This window comes from Bactrocera oleae, chromosome 5, assembly GCF_042242935.1.
Source record: "Bactrocera oleae isolate idBacOlea1 chromosome 5, idBacOlea1, whole genome shotgun sequence".
Classification (NCBI taxonomy): Eukaryota; Metazoa; Arthropoda; class Insecta; order Diptera; family Tephritidae; genus Bactrocera; species Bactrocera oleae.
The window spans coordinates 6,462,628-6,476,725 of record NC_091539.1 but is presented as its reverse complement, the minus strand read 5'-3'; the positions used below and the strand labels follow the sequence as shown (position 1 = coordinate 6,476,725).

Below are 14,098 nucleotides of genomic sequence, written 5' to 3'. Positions count from 1 at the left end.
TCTTTCGTCACCCAAACTGTTTTTTGTTTTTTATTTAGACGAGGGGAAGACAAGTAAATACCAAGGCAACGTGTTGCGCGTGCTCGGGATGCACGCTTTGCGTTCTTGTTCGTAACAGTTCGCTATTACGCAACTCAGCATTTCTTTAATTTTCAAGTTCTTTTCATTGTTACAATAGCGCTTGGTTTCAAATGAATATTTACAATATGTTCGACAATTTGCATTTGGAATAATATATAATAATGAATAGAAATATTTTAGAAACAGCTGCAGCAGAATAAAAATTAGCTAATTAAAACTATTTGCATGAAGCGTACAAGAATGTGTGAATGTCATATGAAAAAAAATGCAGAAAATTGTGCGACTCAAGTTGTCAAGCTCATTGTGTTCACATGAGCGACACCAAAAGAGAATTTAACGATAATTAGCGACAAAAGCGTGCTCATGTGAACGCAGTCTAAGCGCAAAAAGCAGATGATAGCTTAAGATTTAACGGCATGTTTTGTGTTTGCTTTATTTGTTTCGGAAAATAATCGCATGAATCAAAGCTTACTGCTCATTGGGGAGAGCTCGTGCAAAGGTACAAAGTCGAAATATTGCATAACTAAGGCGCTGTTCAAAAGACTGCAGTTTAAACTGGTTGTATTTTTGACATTTCAACTTCTTACTACTTACTTCTATTAGCTTTAGTATAAATTTAGCAAATTGCTTTTGCCTTTTTATAAATATGTAATTAATATTTTAAGTGTATTTATCCATTTGTTCTCCGTTAGCCAAAACTTAAATGTATGTTATCAATTACTATCAACGCTTATTATAGCATACAAAAATATCAAAATCAGTAAACTGATTTTGTGTAATTGTCTACACTATTTGTTTGTGCACATTGAATATCTTTAAAGAAAATATAATATGTACATATGTATACATTACTTTTATTTTTTCACGAACGTATTTAAATGTCATTGCTTTAAGTTTCATTTTACGTTTTTTGGTAAAAATTTGAGCATTGCTTCCATAAAAATGTAAACTCTAGACTGTTTGCGACTTTTTCAAGTATACTGGCTTCAGTAGCCAAACGCAAAGCAAAATACAGTATCCAATTTAGTTACGTCAGCAACAATACCCCCGTAGCTTTTCACAAAAGGAGTGCTGGGTTCGCGCGTAAATTTTTTCTTTTTAATTTTTTCATTTTCAAACTTGAATAAGCCATATCTTCCTTATCTTTTCAATAGAAATGCTTGTCATCATTTTCAGACTATGAGACATACATACATACCTGTTCACACGGTGCACGATTCACCTATTTATATATATATGTACATCCCCTCTCACTTTCTTATCTTTCCTATTCTTTTTACTAATTTCTTTCCAAATTATTGCAATTATATGAAGCTGGAAACGCTTATCAAAAGTTATGACGTCAGACAACATCGAATTTCACATGCGCCTATCTCTATTGCGCGTTTTTTGGAATTTTTTTTACTATGAATGCGTTTCTACGTTTGCGAATTTAACAGATAGGAATTTTGATAGAAGTTTGCGCCCTCAGCATTTGACAAATAACCTTTTCACCTTGACGCGGACTGTGCAAAATTTTTGCATTTACTAAACGAAAAAAAGCTTTAAGTTTCTCTTATTATTATCTTTTCTCTCTCTTTTAATTAAGTTAAATCAAAAGGAGCATGTTTATTGTTATTTAAAGCGCTTAATAGAGTTACAATCTATGTCCCCTAAGCCTAGGTTCATAATATCAACCTAGTTCTTCTAGTTATTGCAATAAGCTACTTGCAAGGCTTCCCAACTATATATTATATTTCGCACAGTTAGCTGCGATACTTGAAATCAACTTAAGCTTGCGCTCCCTTATTGCCACGATATTTTCGAGAAATTTCCTTATATGATATTAAATGAAGGCTCTTTTCGAGGGAAAACTTCAAATTTAATGTCTTAACCACATATTCATTATTGCTTTTATCTCTGTCAGAATAGCTACTATAATTAAGGTCTGAAGTGAGCTCAAGTGCATGGCGCCAGCAGCCATTAAGGTGAATTTAAACGTAAACAAATGAACACCGTTATGATTGCACCTGTCAGGCACAATGTTGCAATCAACACATGCAATGAAGTGATATTTCTTATCACAATGACAAAAACTCATTTAATAAAAACTCGAAATCATAAAATACAGACACAAATACACGCTCGTAGATACAGATATTGCTGCTTAAAGGTGCACACACGACACTAGGTCAATTGTATTCCACAGCAATATTAATTGCTGGTAAATAAAATAAAAAGCGCACAACGACACGTCAGAAAACTAAAGTTACAGCAATATTAATTGCTGGTAAATAAAATAAAAAGCGCACAACGACACGTCAGAAAACTAAAGTTAACACACTCGTAAACTAACGCTGCGCGTGCGAGCGTGTAAAGCGATGAATGAGTTACTAAAAAATTTAGAAATAATAAAAATTCCAGAATGACTTGACAGAAGAAACACATTTGCCTGCATTAAAGAAAACAACATAAATAACTGACATAAAACGAATAGACGAATTCGCTTGGTTATTCAACCTTGATGGCGCAGTTCGTTAGCCACCAAGGCCATACAATGCCCGCACCAAACGAATTATATGCGACTTTGCATCTAACTGCAAATGGAGCAGAATGTCTACGCGGCCGCGTCTGGCTTTTGATTAATTTAAGACCCTAAACAAGTACAAAAGAAAAGTTATATGGACAAAGTATAATAACAAATGCACGATAAAAACAAAAAACAAAGAAGGTGGTAGCATTTCAATATGGAAAAAATATATTTAAAATGCGTTGTAAACAACCACAAAAACAATATCAGTAACCAAAACAAAAATAAAACATGCAAAACAAAAAAAAGCGAATCGAAGAAGCGTCGTCGGTACTCATTATAATAAATAACAACTGTAATAAACAAATGAAAAAATCTAATAACAACAATAAAAGGAAAACAACAACGACATAGGCCATAAAAATAATCGAGAATCAGCGATGAAGGTGAGCAGACTCAAGCTCAAATGACGAATAACAAATGACGCCGTCACAAAGCACACCTCAACAAACACACAGCAAGTGCATTAGAATGTTAACTCAGAGATGGAATATGCAATAAAAGACGTAAACAGGAGAAAGTAAAAAATGCGCATATGAAGCCAACTGTATTAGTGTCAGTTCACACATGGTGAATATTTTTGCTGTTGGCGAATGAGCGTGGGGTCGACGAGGAAAGCCGAAGGAGGAAAGAAGTTGCTCGTGCTCAGGCAACATGCTTTGTGTTATTGTTCATTTTGAAAATCTTTTCATGATTGCAACTGCGCTCGGTTTCAAATGATTATTTAAAATGTGTTTGGAAACTTGCTAGCAGCTTTGAAGCGTTTAGTGGAGACTTCTAACTAACTAACAAACGTTACAGGTCTTTTTATTACCTACAACTTTACCATTTAACTTTCTTACATAGAACTTGTAGGTTTTTTCCTGGAAATCGAGATACCCTTAAAAACTCAACCACCCCTACCTTCTACTTCCCGACCACAGGTCGCCTGTACTTTATTTTGCCATTAATTTTTGTTATACTCTCTGTCATTTTCAATGGTTTTCATCCTACTATAATTTTTCTTCACTTTTTATCATTTTCAAAGGCTTCCGCCCTGATCTGTAATAGGTATGTAAACATAGGTATATTTAATTTAAAATTAATTGATTAATATTTTATATATTTAACAGAAATATGTTGGTAAATGTTGAATGGGGATAAGAATGATAATAATTTTTGTGTACCACGTAAATGAAGCGTACAAAAATTTGAGAAAATGCAGAAAATTGCACGACTCGAGTTGTTGTAAAAAAAGTTGCCAATATTGAGTAACAAACCAAAAGTTCCGTGTATGAACTCAGACTTAGAAGTGATTGCGGTAGCAAAGAAATAGAAAAACAATAAGTTAAACGAATAAGCGTTGTAAAAAAAAATATACAATAAAAAAAAATTAAAATGTTATATGTAAATACGAAATTAGTAGAAACGTGCTTAATCTATCGAGCTAATACATATGTACATATTTATTTATATACGTATTCTGGTTGCAGAATTTTTATTGCTAAAAATCACTTTGAAATAAATAAGTACAATTTTTTCCATTAGATTTCCAAGAACTCATTATTTCAATGAGATAATGTGTTGACTATTGATTGGCTACAGTCGAAAAGTTGAACGTATGCACACCCGCTCAAATTGACTAACATTAATCAAAACGATAATTGCTATAATCGATAGTTGTAGTTCTTTTTTGCTCAAATGCCTGTTTATTTATATGAAAAATTTGCAAAATTTCGAAAAGAAGCTATGAAGCAGTAATACAAATTATAAATGTGTCAAAATCATAATGCTAGAAATGACAAAATTGATGCTAGATAATTACAATGGAACGAATGTAATGCCAATTTCCCACTGAAAGATGAACCTGGGATCTCTAAATTTACACTAATAAAAGAAATAATAAAGTGGCGGCTCTGGAGTCATATATGTGGTAGCAGATACGTATGGCAACAGCACACACAATAAAAAAAAAATTAATTAAGCAAGGTAAATAAAATGACGGCAAAATACAAAGCTGCTCATCAAGCCGCGGCAATACAGTGAGCAAAGGTAGACAACAAAGAAAACAGCGCTGTTAGCTGCGCAGATGACGATCAGCGGCGAATGGCGATAAAAACAATGCAAACTAATAAAATTAACCGCATCAGATTGGTGTGTATGTGTTGCACATACATACGTATGTATATATGTACATATGGCTATGTATATGGGGGGGGGAAATAGAAAGCGCTGTCATGTGGGGGACGGCACTGGGTGCAGAATGTATTATTCTACCTAAAGAGACATAGTTGTGGGTGCAACAAAAAAGCAACAACATGCACACAACAACTACAAAGAGTAACAGAAAAGTTGTGAATGTATACGACAACAAACAACAAAGGAATTTACGACTGAAATTTGACGCATAAAATTGCAAAAACAAAAACAGAAATACTAAGAAAATATAATTTTAAAAAGGCATACTTCAAGATTGTGTAGACATTTTTTATTATACTTTTTCTTTATAACTGCTAACGCATGCAGTGCACAAGCTTTAAACGTGATGACCTTTTTAGCTGCTGACTCATTACTTTTGCACTGAAGTTTCTGTGGAAAATCAAAAAGATTGACATAAAAAGAAAACAAAACTGCCAACAATTTACAATGACAGCGGCAAAATAGCAGTTACAAGGCAATCAACGATTGGATGCAGTGAGTTGCGCGCTTTGATTTATTACACGAAAAAATTTAAATATTGTATACTTATATTTCGCGCGTGCAAAATGAAAGAGGCGAAAACAAGACAAAGCAAAAACAAAAACAAAATAAACAATACAAAAACGAACAAATGTGCAAAAAAAAAAACAAAAAAAAAAACAGAGCAATACAGGCAGTAATTAATTGCAATGTGCGCATTTCATGACACAGTCGTACAACAACCGCAACAACAACACCAATACCAACTAAATGCAATGCTCCAATTGTGCTGACAAGTTATACACATAATTATGCACACGCATACAAGCACACAAGAGCGCTAGCGGCGGAGTGAAACGGAAGTACGACACAACGATCGCAGCATGACGCGCGAGAAAGTGAAAAATTCCAGCCAATCAACGGGCACAGTGCCGGAAGTTACAAGTGGCGAGAGCAACTACAAGGAGAAGGATGTTGATACGAGCAGAGCGCCAACAATAAAACTTACACAGGCGGTTGACAAGCGTGAGGACAACAAATATTACAAAAACAAATTTAATAACAGAAAAAATAATTTGCGTAATAAGATTGCACAGAATAAGTGCAGAGATCATGAGCAGCACGCGTTTTAAATGAGTGTATATAAAAGAGAGCGCGAAAGTTTGATTTCGGAGAGGCATTGACACTACAGTACGAAAAAAACGCTTGTGCAAATACAGGAAAAATTTGCAAAAGTCATTGTAAAAGATATGTATGTATGTATATGTAAAAAAAAAAAAAAACCTACAATTAAAAATTGCAAATAAAAAACAATAAAATTTAAAAAAAATTGAAAAAAAAAATAATATTAAAAAAAAAAAAATTGAAAAAAAAAAATAATATTAAAAAAAAATATATAAAAATTAAAAAAAAAACAATTGAATTAAAAAAAATATGAATAAAAAAAATTTATTAATTAAAATTTAAAAAAATTAAAAACAAATTTTAATTGAAAAAAATAATAACAATAAGAATAAAACAATAAAAAGAAAATACGAAAATAAATTAAACAGACGTTGCACTTTGTAAACACACTGAACTCGTAACAGAACAAAACCTGCTGTCATTAGCGTATATTTTGAAATATGAGCATAACCAGGTACGAAACAGCGCGAAAAATGCAGAAACCTTAGACAACTGGAATGCTGATCGACGGCAGGCTAAGTTAAACGGAAATGCGTCAAGTGCTTTTACCATACACACACATATGTATGTATGTACGTTAATTTTATAACAGGGTGGCAATGTCGTCGAGAGAGAGACAGAGTGCACGAAGTAAACAATTATTATATATGTAAGTGCCTGTTCACACGCGAAGACCTTTGTTGTCGCAACTCGTAGTTTGTAGGTGAAGCGACGACGAGAACAGATGACAAGCATCAAGTGACTCTTGCTAGGGCAACACACTATATTTATTTGAAAATATGATTTAAGAGCCGGAAAATGGTGCGATTGTCCGACTGTAGACACGCGTGCGAACAGAATAAGCCAGAAAATAAGCAACAAAAGTTTCCGTTTATGAACGCAAACTTGGGGTATATCTAATAAAAAAATAAATAAATAAAACAATTTAGAAGTGCGCGCACAAGTGCATTCGCAGTGCGGCTTTGCGGGAAAACTATTGCGCCTTTGCAATTATTTATTTGTTTACATGACTATGTACATACCAGCAAGCGCCACATGACAATGCAGTTATTAATAGAAATTTCGCAGTTTATTTACCGGAAACTTGACGTCAACGGGAGTTAGTGAAAGCATCATGCAAATAGAGCATTTGCCTTTCGCTAACTATAATATTCTACAAATCAAACAATATATGTGTATTGTAATGCTTACCACTATTTTTATCATAGAAAGTGAGTGCGCTTCTGCGATTTGAATCGCTTAACTAAAATTTAATTTAGTGCGAAAGGCGATTACTCAGTTTGACACTGCTGATTTATTGCGTATACTTTTTGAATAGAAGTTTTCATTTGAAAATGCCAATATATTATCGAGCAAGCAATAAAGACTCTAATGTGCAATAAATGCCGCAGGATGAAAGAGAGCTGCTAAAGCATAGCGAGAGTCTGTAAATGTGTAGACCATGAAACAAGCAAATAAATTAGCGGAGGCATAATATCGATTTCAATTTCTAAAGAACTTGGTTAAATTTTTTTTAAACTAGTAAAGGGTTGGCAACGCTGAAATATTATAAATATAAGGTTCAGTAAAAACAAATCTATTATTTATACAGATAAAATACGCTATATTTAATAGTTTTTCTTCGATAAAGGCCATAACGCAAGCCAGGCGGCTGAAAAAGTGTATAGTGTCTATGATCTTGTTACTGTAACAGTCAACCTCGCGCAACTATGGTTTTGTTGAGGGGTAACATACAGTTAGAATTTTCAAAAAATCAAATTTTTTTTTTCTTAATTTACATATATTTAAGAATACACACAGAAAATTGCATACCGTTCCGATGAATATTTTCGAAGTTACATGCAAATATAAAAAGGCGTTTTTGAGCGCTTGGAAGTACAAGGCCGGAGCGGCAATGCGTTTTTCTCAGAATAGTGTTTTTAAAGTCGGTGAGCAACATTATTAGAAAACGGCTAAGCCGATTAATAGTTAACACGAGCTTTTATTTTGTTTATTCCTTCGATTAATTACTACATTTAACATAACTTAACGAAATCTGTTTGGGTTTTTAATTTCAGATGATCCAGTACAGAAATATAGTATTCACCGCAAAACGACAAAAATCGTTGGAAATCAAACCATTAAAAATCTTTTCGGACCAGCTTGGAAATGAAAATATTGTTCGGAAACCCCAAAAACCATGCACATACTTCAGCACACAGCATGAGATCCATCTATTAAAAACAAGCGTTTAATAAAACCGACACCATTAACTGCTGCGAAGGCCTTGTACTTGAAATAAAACAGTATTGAGTACCACTTTTAACGGCACGGCGCCGTTATGGCAAATTTTAGCAGGCAGCAAAGTGGATAGCTGCCAACAAGAGCAACGAGCAGTCGTTATAATTTTTATTAAGCGATAAAAGGTGAACTATTAAAACGCATAACTACAATCACCACGGTGACAAACAGATGCGGCTTCGCAACTGGCGTAATTTGTTGGAAACCATGCGGTTGCAAACAAAATTAGCCGCATTAGAAAAATGACGAGAGCGGACCGTTAAAAAAAAAACACAAGGAATTCAATAAATGTACAGCGCTGCCACATATTCGTCGTTGACTGTCTTTGGTAAGAGTGACTCGGCGGGAAAATGGTGAAAGAAGTTAACAGCGCAAAAGACAGTGTATAACGCGACGCTGTTTGCCATTCATTTCATTGTTAAATAACTTGGCACGTTTTGGAGATTTAAACGTTTGAAGGAATGCAGGCATACTACATCTTACATAGCTACGTAGACACAATTGGCGACCAAGCAACGGTATTAATGAATGAATGTTAAAAAAATGAAGAAGAATGTTGATTGTTTGCGTTCACACAATAGTGATAAATTGACTGGTGGGATGACGGTAGAAAGTCAATGCGTAGAAAGCGGTAAACAAGCTGATGAAGTGGATGAAAATGTAAGATTGCGCATATTAAATTTAAAAAAATTAGGGCAAACTCTAAGCGGTTGCTTTGCTTTTGGGATATGCTATTTAAATTAAAAATCATGTGGCAATAATGGCGCAAATGGAAACAATGCAGTTTTTACACTTGAACTGATAGCGTAGTTCGTGATGTTTGGGTGGCAAAGCATAAGTTATTTCTCAGCGAAGTCATCTAACGGGAGATCCGAGAAATGCGCTGTAGGGTCCGGAGCATAGGAAAAGGGTTGTTAGGTGAGTTGATTTCATGGGGCTCTCATTGCAGGCAAGACATAGGTTCGGTATATACATATATCGGAATTTAAACTGCTACAGCATCTAGAACGAAGTTTTATAAGGGTCACTCTAGATCCGCGAGACAACTCAACTTCTGCTTATGACATTGGTGGTATTTGAACTCCTCACTGGATATTATACAATCGTAGGGATTCTGTAAAGGTGTTATTAGCTTCACTGCAAATGACGTACATTGCTTGTCTGAAGTCAGTTGCGTCCGTAGTCTGTTCGGTAGCGTTCAATATCGTCGATGTAGTCTAAAAATGTTCGCTTAGTGCTACTAGTAGGCCTCAGAAAACCTCCCCGAAGTAATTAGGGGGTATTCTGCTGTGTTGACTATTCTTACGTATAAAAATCCGGGTTGGTTCCGGTTACGTAGATCCGACTAACTGTCGTGCTAACGGTCCACACTGCATAAGTGTTCGATAGAAAACACCCGGATATTTTACAATATTCTAATAAGTCTGTAGTTTCTTGGTTTGTATCCAGTCAACGATACCGGCGCTGCGTAGTTTATAACCGGACAACCGTTTACATGCTAAGTTGCTAACGTTTCTTTGTCGTTTCTGCTTCCGGCTAGCGAAGGAATTTTAGGTTTTGGTGGTTGGACGAGTTTCGAGTTGTACAGTACAGTAGCGGCGAAATCAGACCTAGAAGGAATACTGATGATTGAGGATCGGTCAGATAATTCATGGTGCGCCTTTTCAAAACTGGAGGGAGCAAAAATTGGTCGTTGGCTTCAAGAAGCATTGTATGATTGACTGTGTCAAAAGCTTTGAACAGGTCCAACGCAACTTAGATCTTTCGCTCAGAGGGTGTTTTTTGATTAAGGCCACGGGTTTTTTGGACTACTTCAACGCCAAGTGCTGTGGTGATGCTGCACAATTTACAGAAACCATATTGGTGATCGGCTTGGCTCAGATGGTAAGTGAAACTTGGAAGTAATCCGAAGCTTGTGTAATTGTTATCGATCTTAACGCGATACAATATATGAAGCCACCGGGAAACCACGTTATGTTTAATGAAAATATGTGAATGGCGTGCCGACTGTCATTTTTTTTTTAAATCTAACTGACTGTCTGAGTTGTGCTGTCAGTTAAAAAGTCATAATTTTCACGATTTCTAAATCAAAATATGTAAAAATGGGTATCATACTAGATTCCGCTAAAAATAAGAAATATATGATTTCCCTATTTCAACAATATTCCAAAAAATTAATAAAAAAAAAAGTATTCAAAAGCAAATGTATAACATACAAAAGTCCAAAATCGAACGTCAGGTACAACGACCCACCAAAAGTGAATGCTTTTGCAAAAATCGAAAAAAAAACTTAAAAAAATAAAATGTTAAAAATAACTCAAAAGCGTAGAGATCGCAAATTAGCAACGCAAAAGCGCGGCGAAAGCGTACAACGAATTGCGCGTGTGGCGAATATTAACACACACACACAAAAAATTAAAAATAAAAACAAAAACAAACTAGTGCAAATCTCGAAATTAAGCAAAGGTATAAGCCATAAAAAATATGAATATCGCACATAAAACCAGAATGCTGATAAAATCGCAGCAAAGATCAAAGCTTGCGCGCTGAATAGCACAAGGTAAGCGATCAACTGCTTTTAACAACGAAATTGCGTCAATGCGTTATTATCAAATCTACATTATTTCATAAAGTTTTGGTTTTAGTAAACATAAAGTGATATATCGGCGCCGATATTTTCGCACGCCATTGACATTAACGGAAGTATGCGCACAAGAAAAGCAGAACACATGGAGAAGATAAAGCGCTCAAGTAGCACATCCGCTCGGTGCTTGCAATAGATTCGTTGTCAACGTAATGCAATGCAAATTTATAGAAAAATAAATAAGCACAACAACATAAAGAATTACTGATAAAAAGCGGTATCGTGTCTTTTGTTGTTGTCGCTATAGAAATCTCTTTTTCAATTGTAAAATGTTCGCATGTTGTGTACAATGCAATTAGGCGCAAAATTTTTATAAGACTTGATTATCTCGATTTTTTTTTAAGAGATCGTCACTTCACTGTTTCGACAGGTTTGGAACCGAGAGAATTTATTTTATACTAAATAAAAATAGGTTATAAATAATTTAGTGACTTCTTGTTGTTGTTGTAGCGAGTGCCTAAATCCTGTTTGTGTAAAGTCAAAAAAAAAATCAGATGTCATAGAATGCACAAAGCAGGTGTAGGTCCAAAAAAACGATCTGTTTCGACGAAGTTGACCGTTCCCACGACAGTCGGGTCTACGTAACCGGAACGAACCCAGATTTTATCCTGTCAAGGACTGTCAACTCGGCAGAATTCTGCCGCTCTACAACAACAACAAAAACAACTGCAACGAGTTTGGACCAAACAGGGAAGGTTGTTAAGTGAGTAGTTTTAGCGGGGCATGCGAGGAGGGTGACTCTTTGTAGAACATAAATCCGTATGCCGGAATCTTTTCTGGAGTTTAGGTGTTACAGTATTCAACACGAAATTTGTGTTGGGCTCACTTTTTTTTCATGTGGCAACTCGAGATCACTGTCTGCGATGGGTTACTCCGTTTTCGATAGGCTCCTTTTTCAGTATACATTACTCTTATAAGAAACTTTTTCGTCTGCATAATTTTAGACGTTTCTTCTCAGAAACCCAAATGCTGAGCGCGGTAAAAATATGCCACGCCAGTTTTTCGTCAAAACTTTTAATACAAATTTGCTATTGCTTTTTTATATTGTTACCATATGTCCAAATTTTAAACTATCAACCATCCTCGTAAACATAAAATTATTCCAGAATCCAATTAAAGTAAAGTTCGGTGTATCCTTCCACCTGTCGGGTTTAAAAGTAAACAAGAAACCTGCTAGACGTTCCTGCGTACGTTTTTGTTACTTAATCTAACAAATTTGCTTATGTTTTGTGTAGCGCGCTGTATGTTGCCGAGCAACTTCAACGCCAACAGTCAGACGGCAGCTTAATTCTAAACTCACGCCAAACTCCACAATCAAAGTAAAAATTAAAATGCAACACTGCGTAAAACAAACACACAAACAATACCAAATCGTACACACACACGCATACGCGCAAAGCAGTAAGAAAAAACGCAGAGAGCAACCACCATTATAATTAGCAGACGAATGCGGCAGCACAAAAAATACTAATAAGAAGCTAGCAGCAGGGCGGTAGCAACAACAAAGGCCAACCAAGTGAACAGCAAATAAAACTAACAATAATAACGCCGCCACCACCGCCGCCGCGCTATGCATTTGTTTGCCACAGCAACAACGCCAAAACTCGAATTCAGCTCGACCGCTTTATATTGTTATTTTTTCGATGGCTTTATACAACTACGCATACAGCAAGTAGGCAGCGAGGCAGCGCGTCACTGAATTTCTTCCCTCTTCACATAAAATTTTCCTATTGGCTTTTGTTGGTATTGCTGTTGCTAAAGCTCCCACTGACGTTGCTGTGTTTAATTTTTTTTTTTGTTTCTGTCGCTACTGTTATTGTACTTTTATACTGCTCATGGCCATTCGCTCTTTGTGCTCCCATTTATGCTCTTTAATACTCATATCTTATGACGTCGGCAATGCGAGAATGCGCAGCAAAACCGACGGCGGCAGCGTCAGTATTTCTTTCGCTCTGCTTAACGCGTCTGCACAATTTTTCTCCAAATTTCCTTTTTAATCACTTCTATTTCATTACACTTTTCGTCCGCTTTTAATGCCAATAGCTTATATTACTGCTTTCTTACTGCTACACTTTTCATTTTCGTTTTATGCAATGTTTCTTCATAGTTTTTATGATGTTTGCTGGTTCTGTCTTCTACTTTTCCTACCTTTTCTGTCTGTTTTAAATGGCTCAGGTTGTGGCAGCGACGACGACGTCGACAGCAGCAGCATTCTGCTACAGTCACAGTCGCAGTCGCTACACCCAGAAAAACTAATTTATGTCAATTCTTTCAATATTTTGCAATATCCTAAGCTTAAATTTAAGTAATAACTGTTTTTCAGATATCGTAATTAAACTTATTACAATATTTATTAGATTATTTAGCGCACCTTTTTTCCCCCGGCCACAGGGCATTTGTTTCGTTGTTGCCGACTCGCTGTTGGCTGGGTATTGGCCCGCGTCACTGGTGTCGTTCATTCATCGGTACAGCGATTTTGTATCGTTCAAAGCTGGCGTTAAAATATCCATATCCAATTGGCGGTTGGCGCTCAAAAATTTAGCGGCCACAGACACTGTTTTTGTAATATTTCACAATTTATATTTCATGCAAATTACATCGTCGTCATCAAATTCATGAAGTACTGAGCTGCACATATATAAATAATTGATCAAAGTATATGATCAAAACGGAAAACAGTCCGTCCGCCTGTTCAATTTTATATAGGCGGCGGCGGCGACAATGACGACAAAGACGACGCACCAACGGCTACCGCAAACACACGCACGCACAAACACAGACACTGGGCGCGGGCGGTGCTTTGCGGGACAACGACAACGACGTAAACCGCACTTGCAAATGGCCACACAAAATATTTTTCTTTTCACCAACAATATCTGCAATATTACACGCGCGTCTCACTCACATTCAATAACCGTACTTGTGTTGGTTTATTCCGCATTTTTTTAAACAATTTTCAACACACAAAACCCCAAATCTTTTTTAGCTTGGGTTAGTGAAAATTTTTTGTATTGAAATTCACATACAACACACACAAAAGAAAGAAGATTCTCCTTTGCTTGCTGCTGCCTTTTTCTTCTTCCACACAGCTCTGCTTCTTCCTTTGCTACTTCTACTAAAGAACGACGACGACAATGGCGAAAAAGCAACGCGGCGAACGAGTGAGCGAACGAAACGAACTG

The 14,098-nt window shown here is 35.9% G+C and overlaps 1 protein-coding gene across 1 annotated transcript in view; it reads right to left on the bottom strand.

Moving 5' to 3' along the window:
- The window catches only part of mnb (minibrain), a 74,530-nt gene extending 60,438 nt beyond the window's left edge, over positions 1-14,092 (bottom strand). The window contains exon 1 of the mRNA XM_014231116.3: positions 13,288-14,092. The gene's annotated coding sequence lies outside the window, so the exon portion shown is untranslated. The remainder of the gene's footprint in view (positions 1-13,287) is intronic.
- Positions 14,093-14,098: the final 6 nt, after the last annotated feature.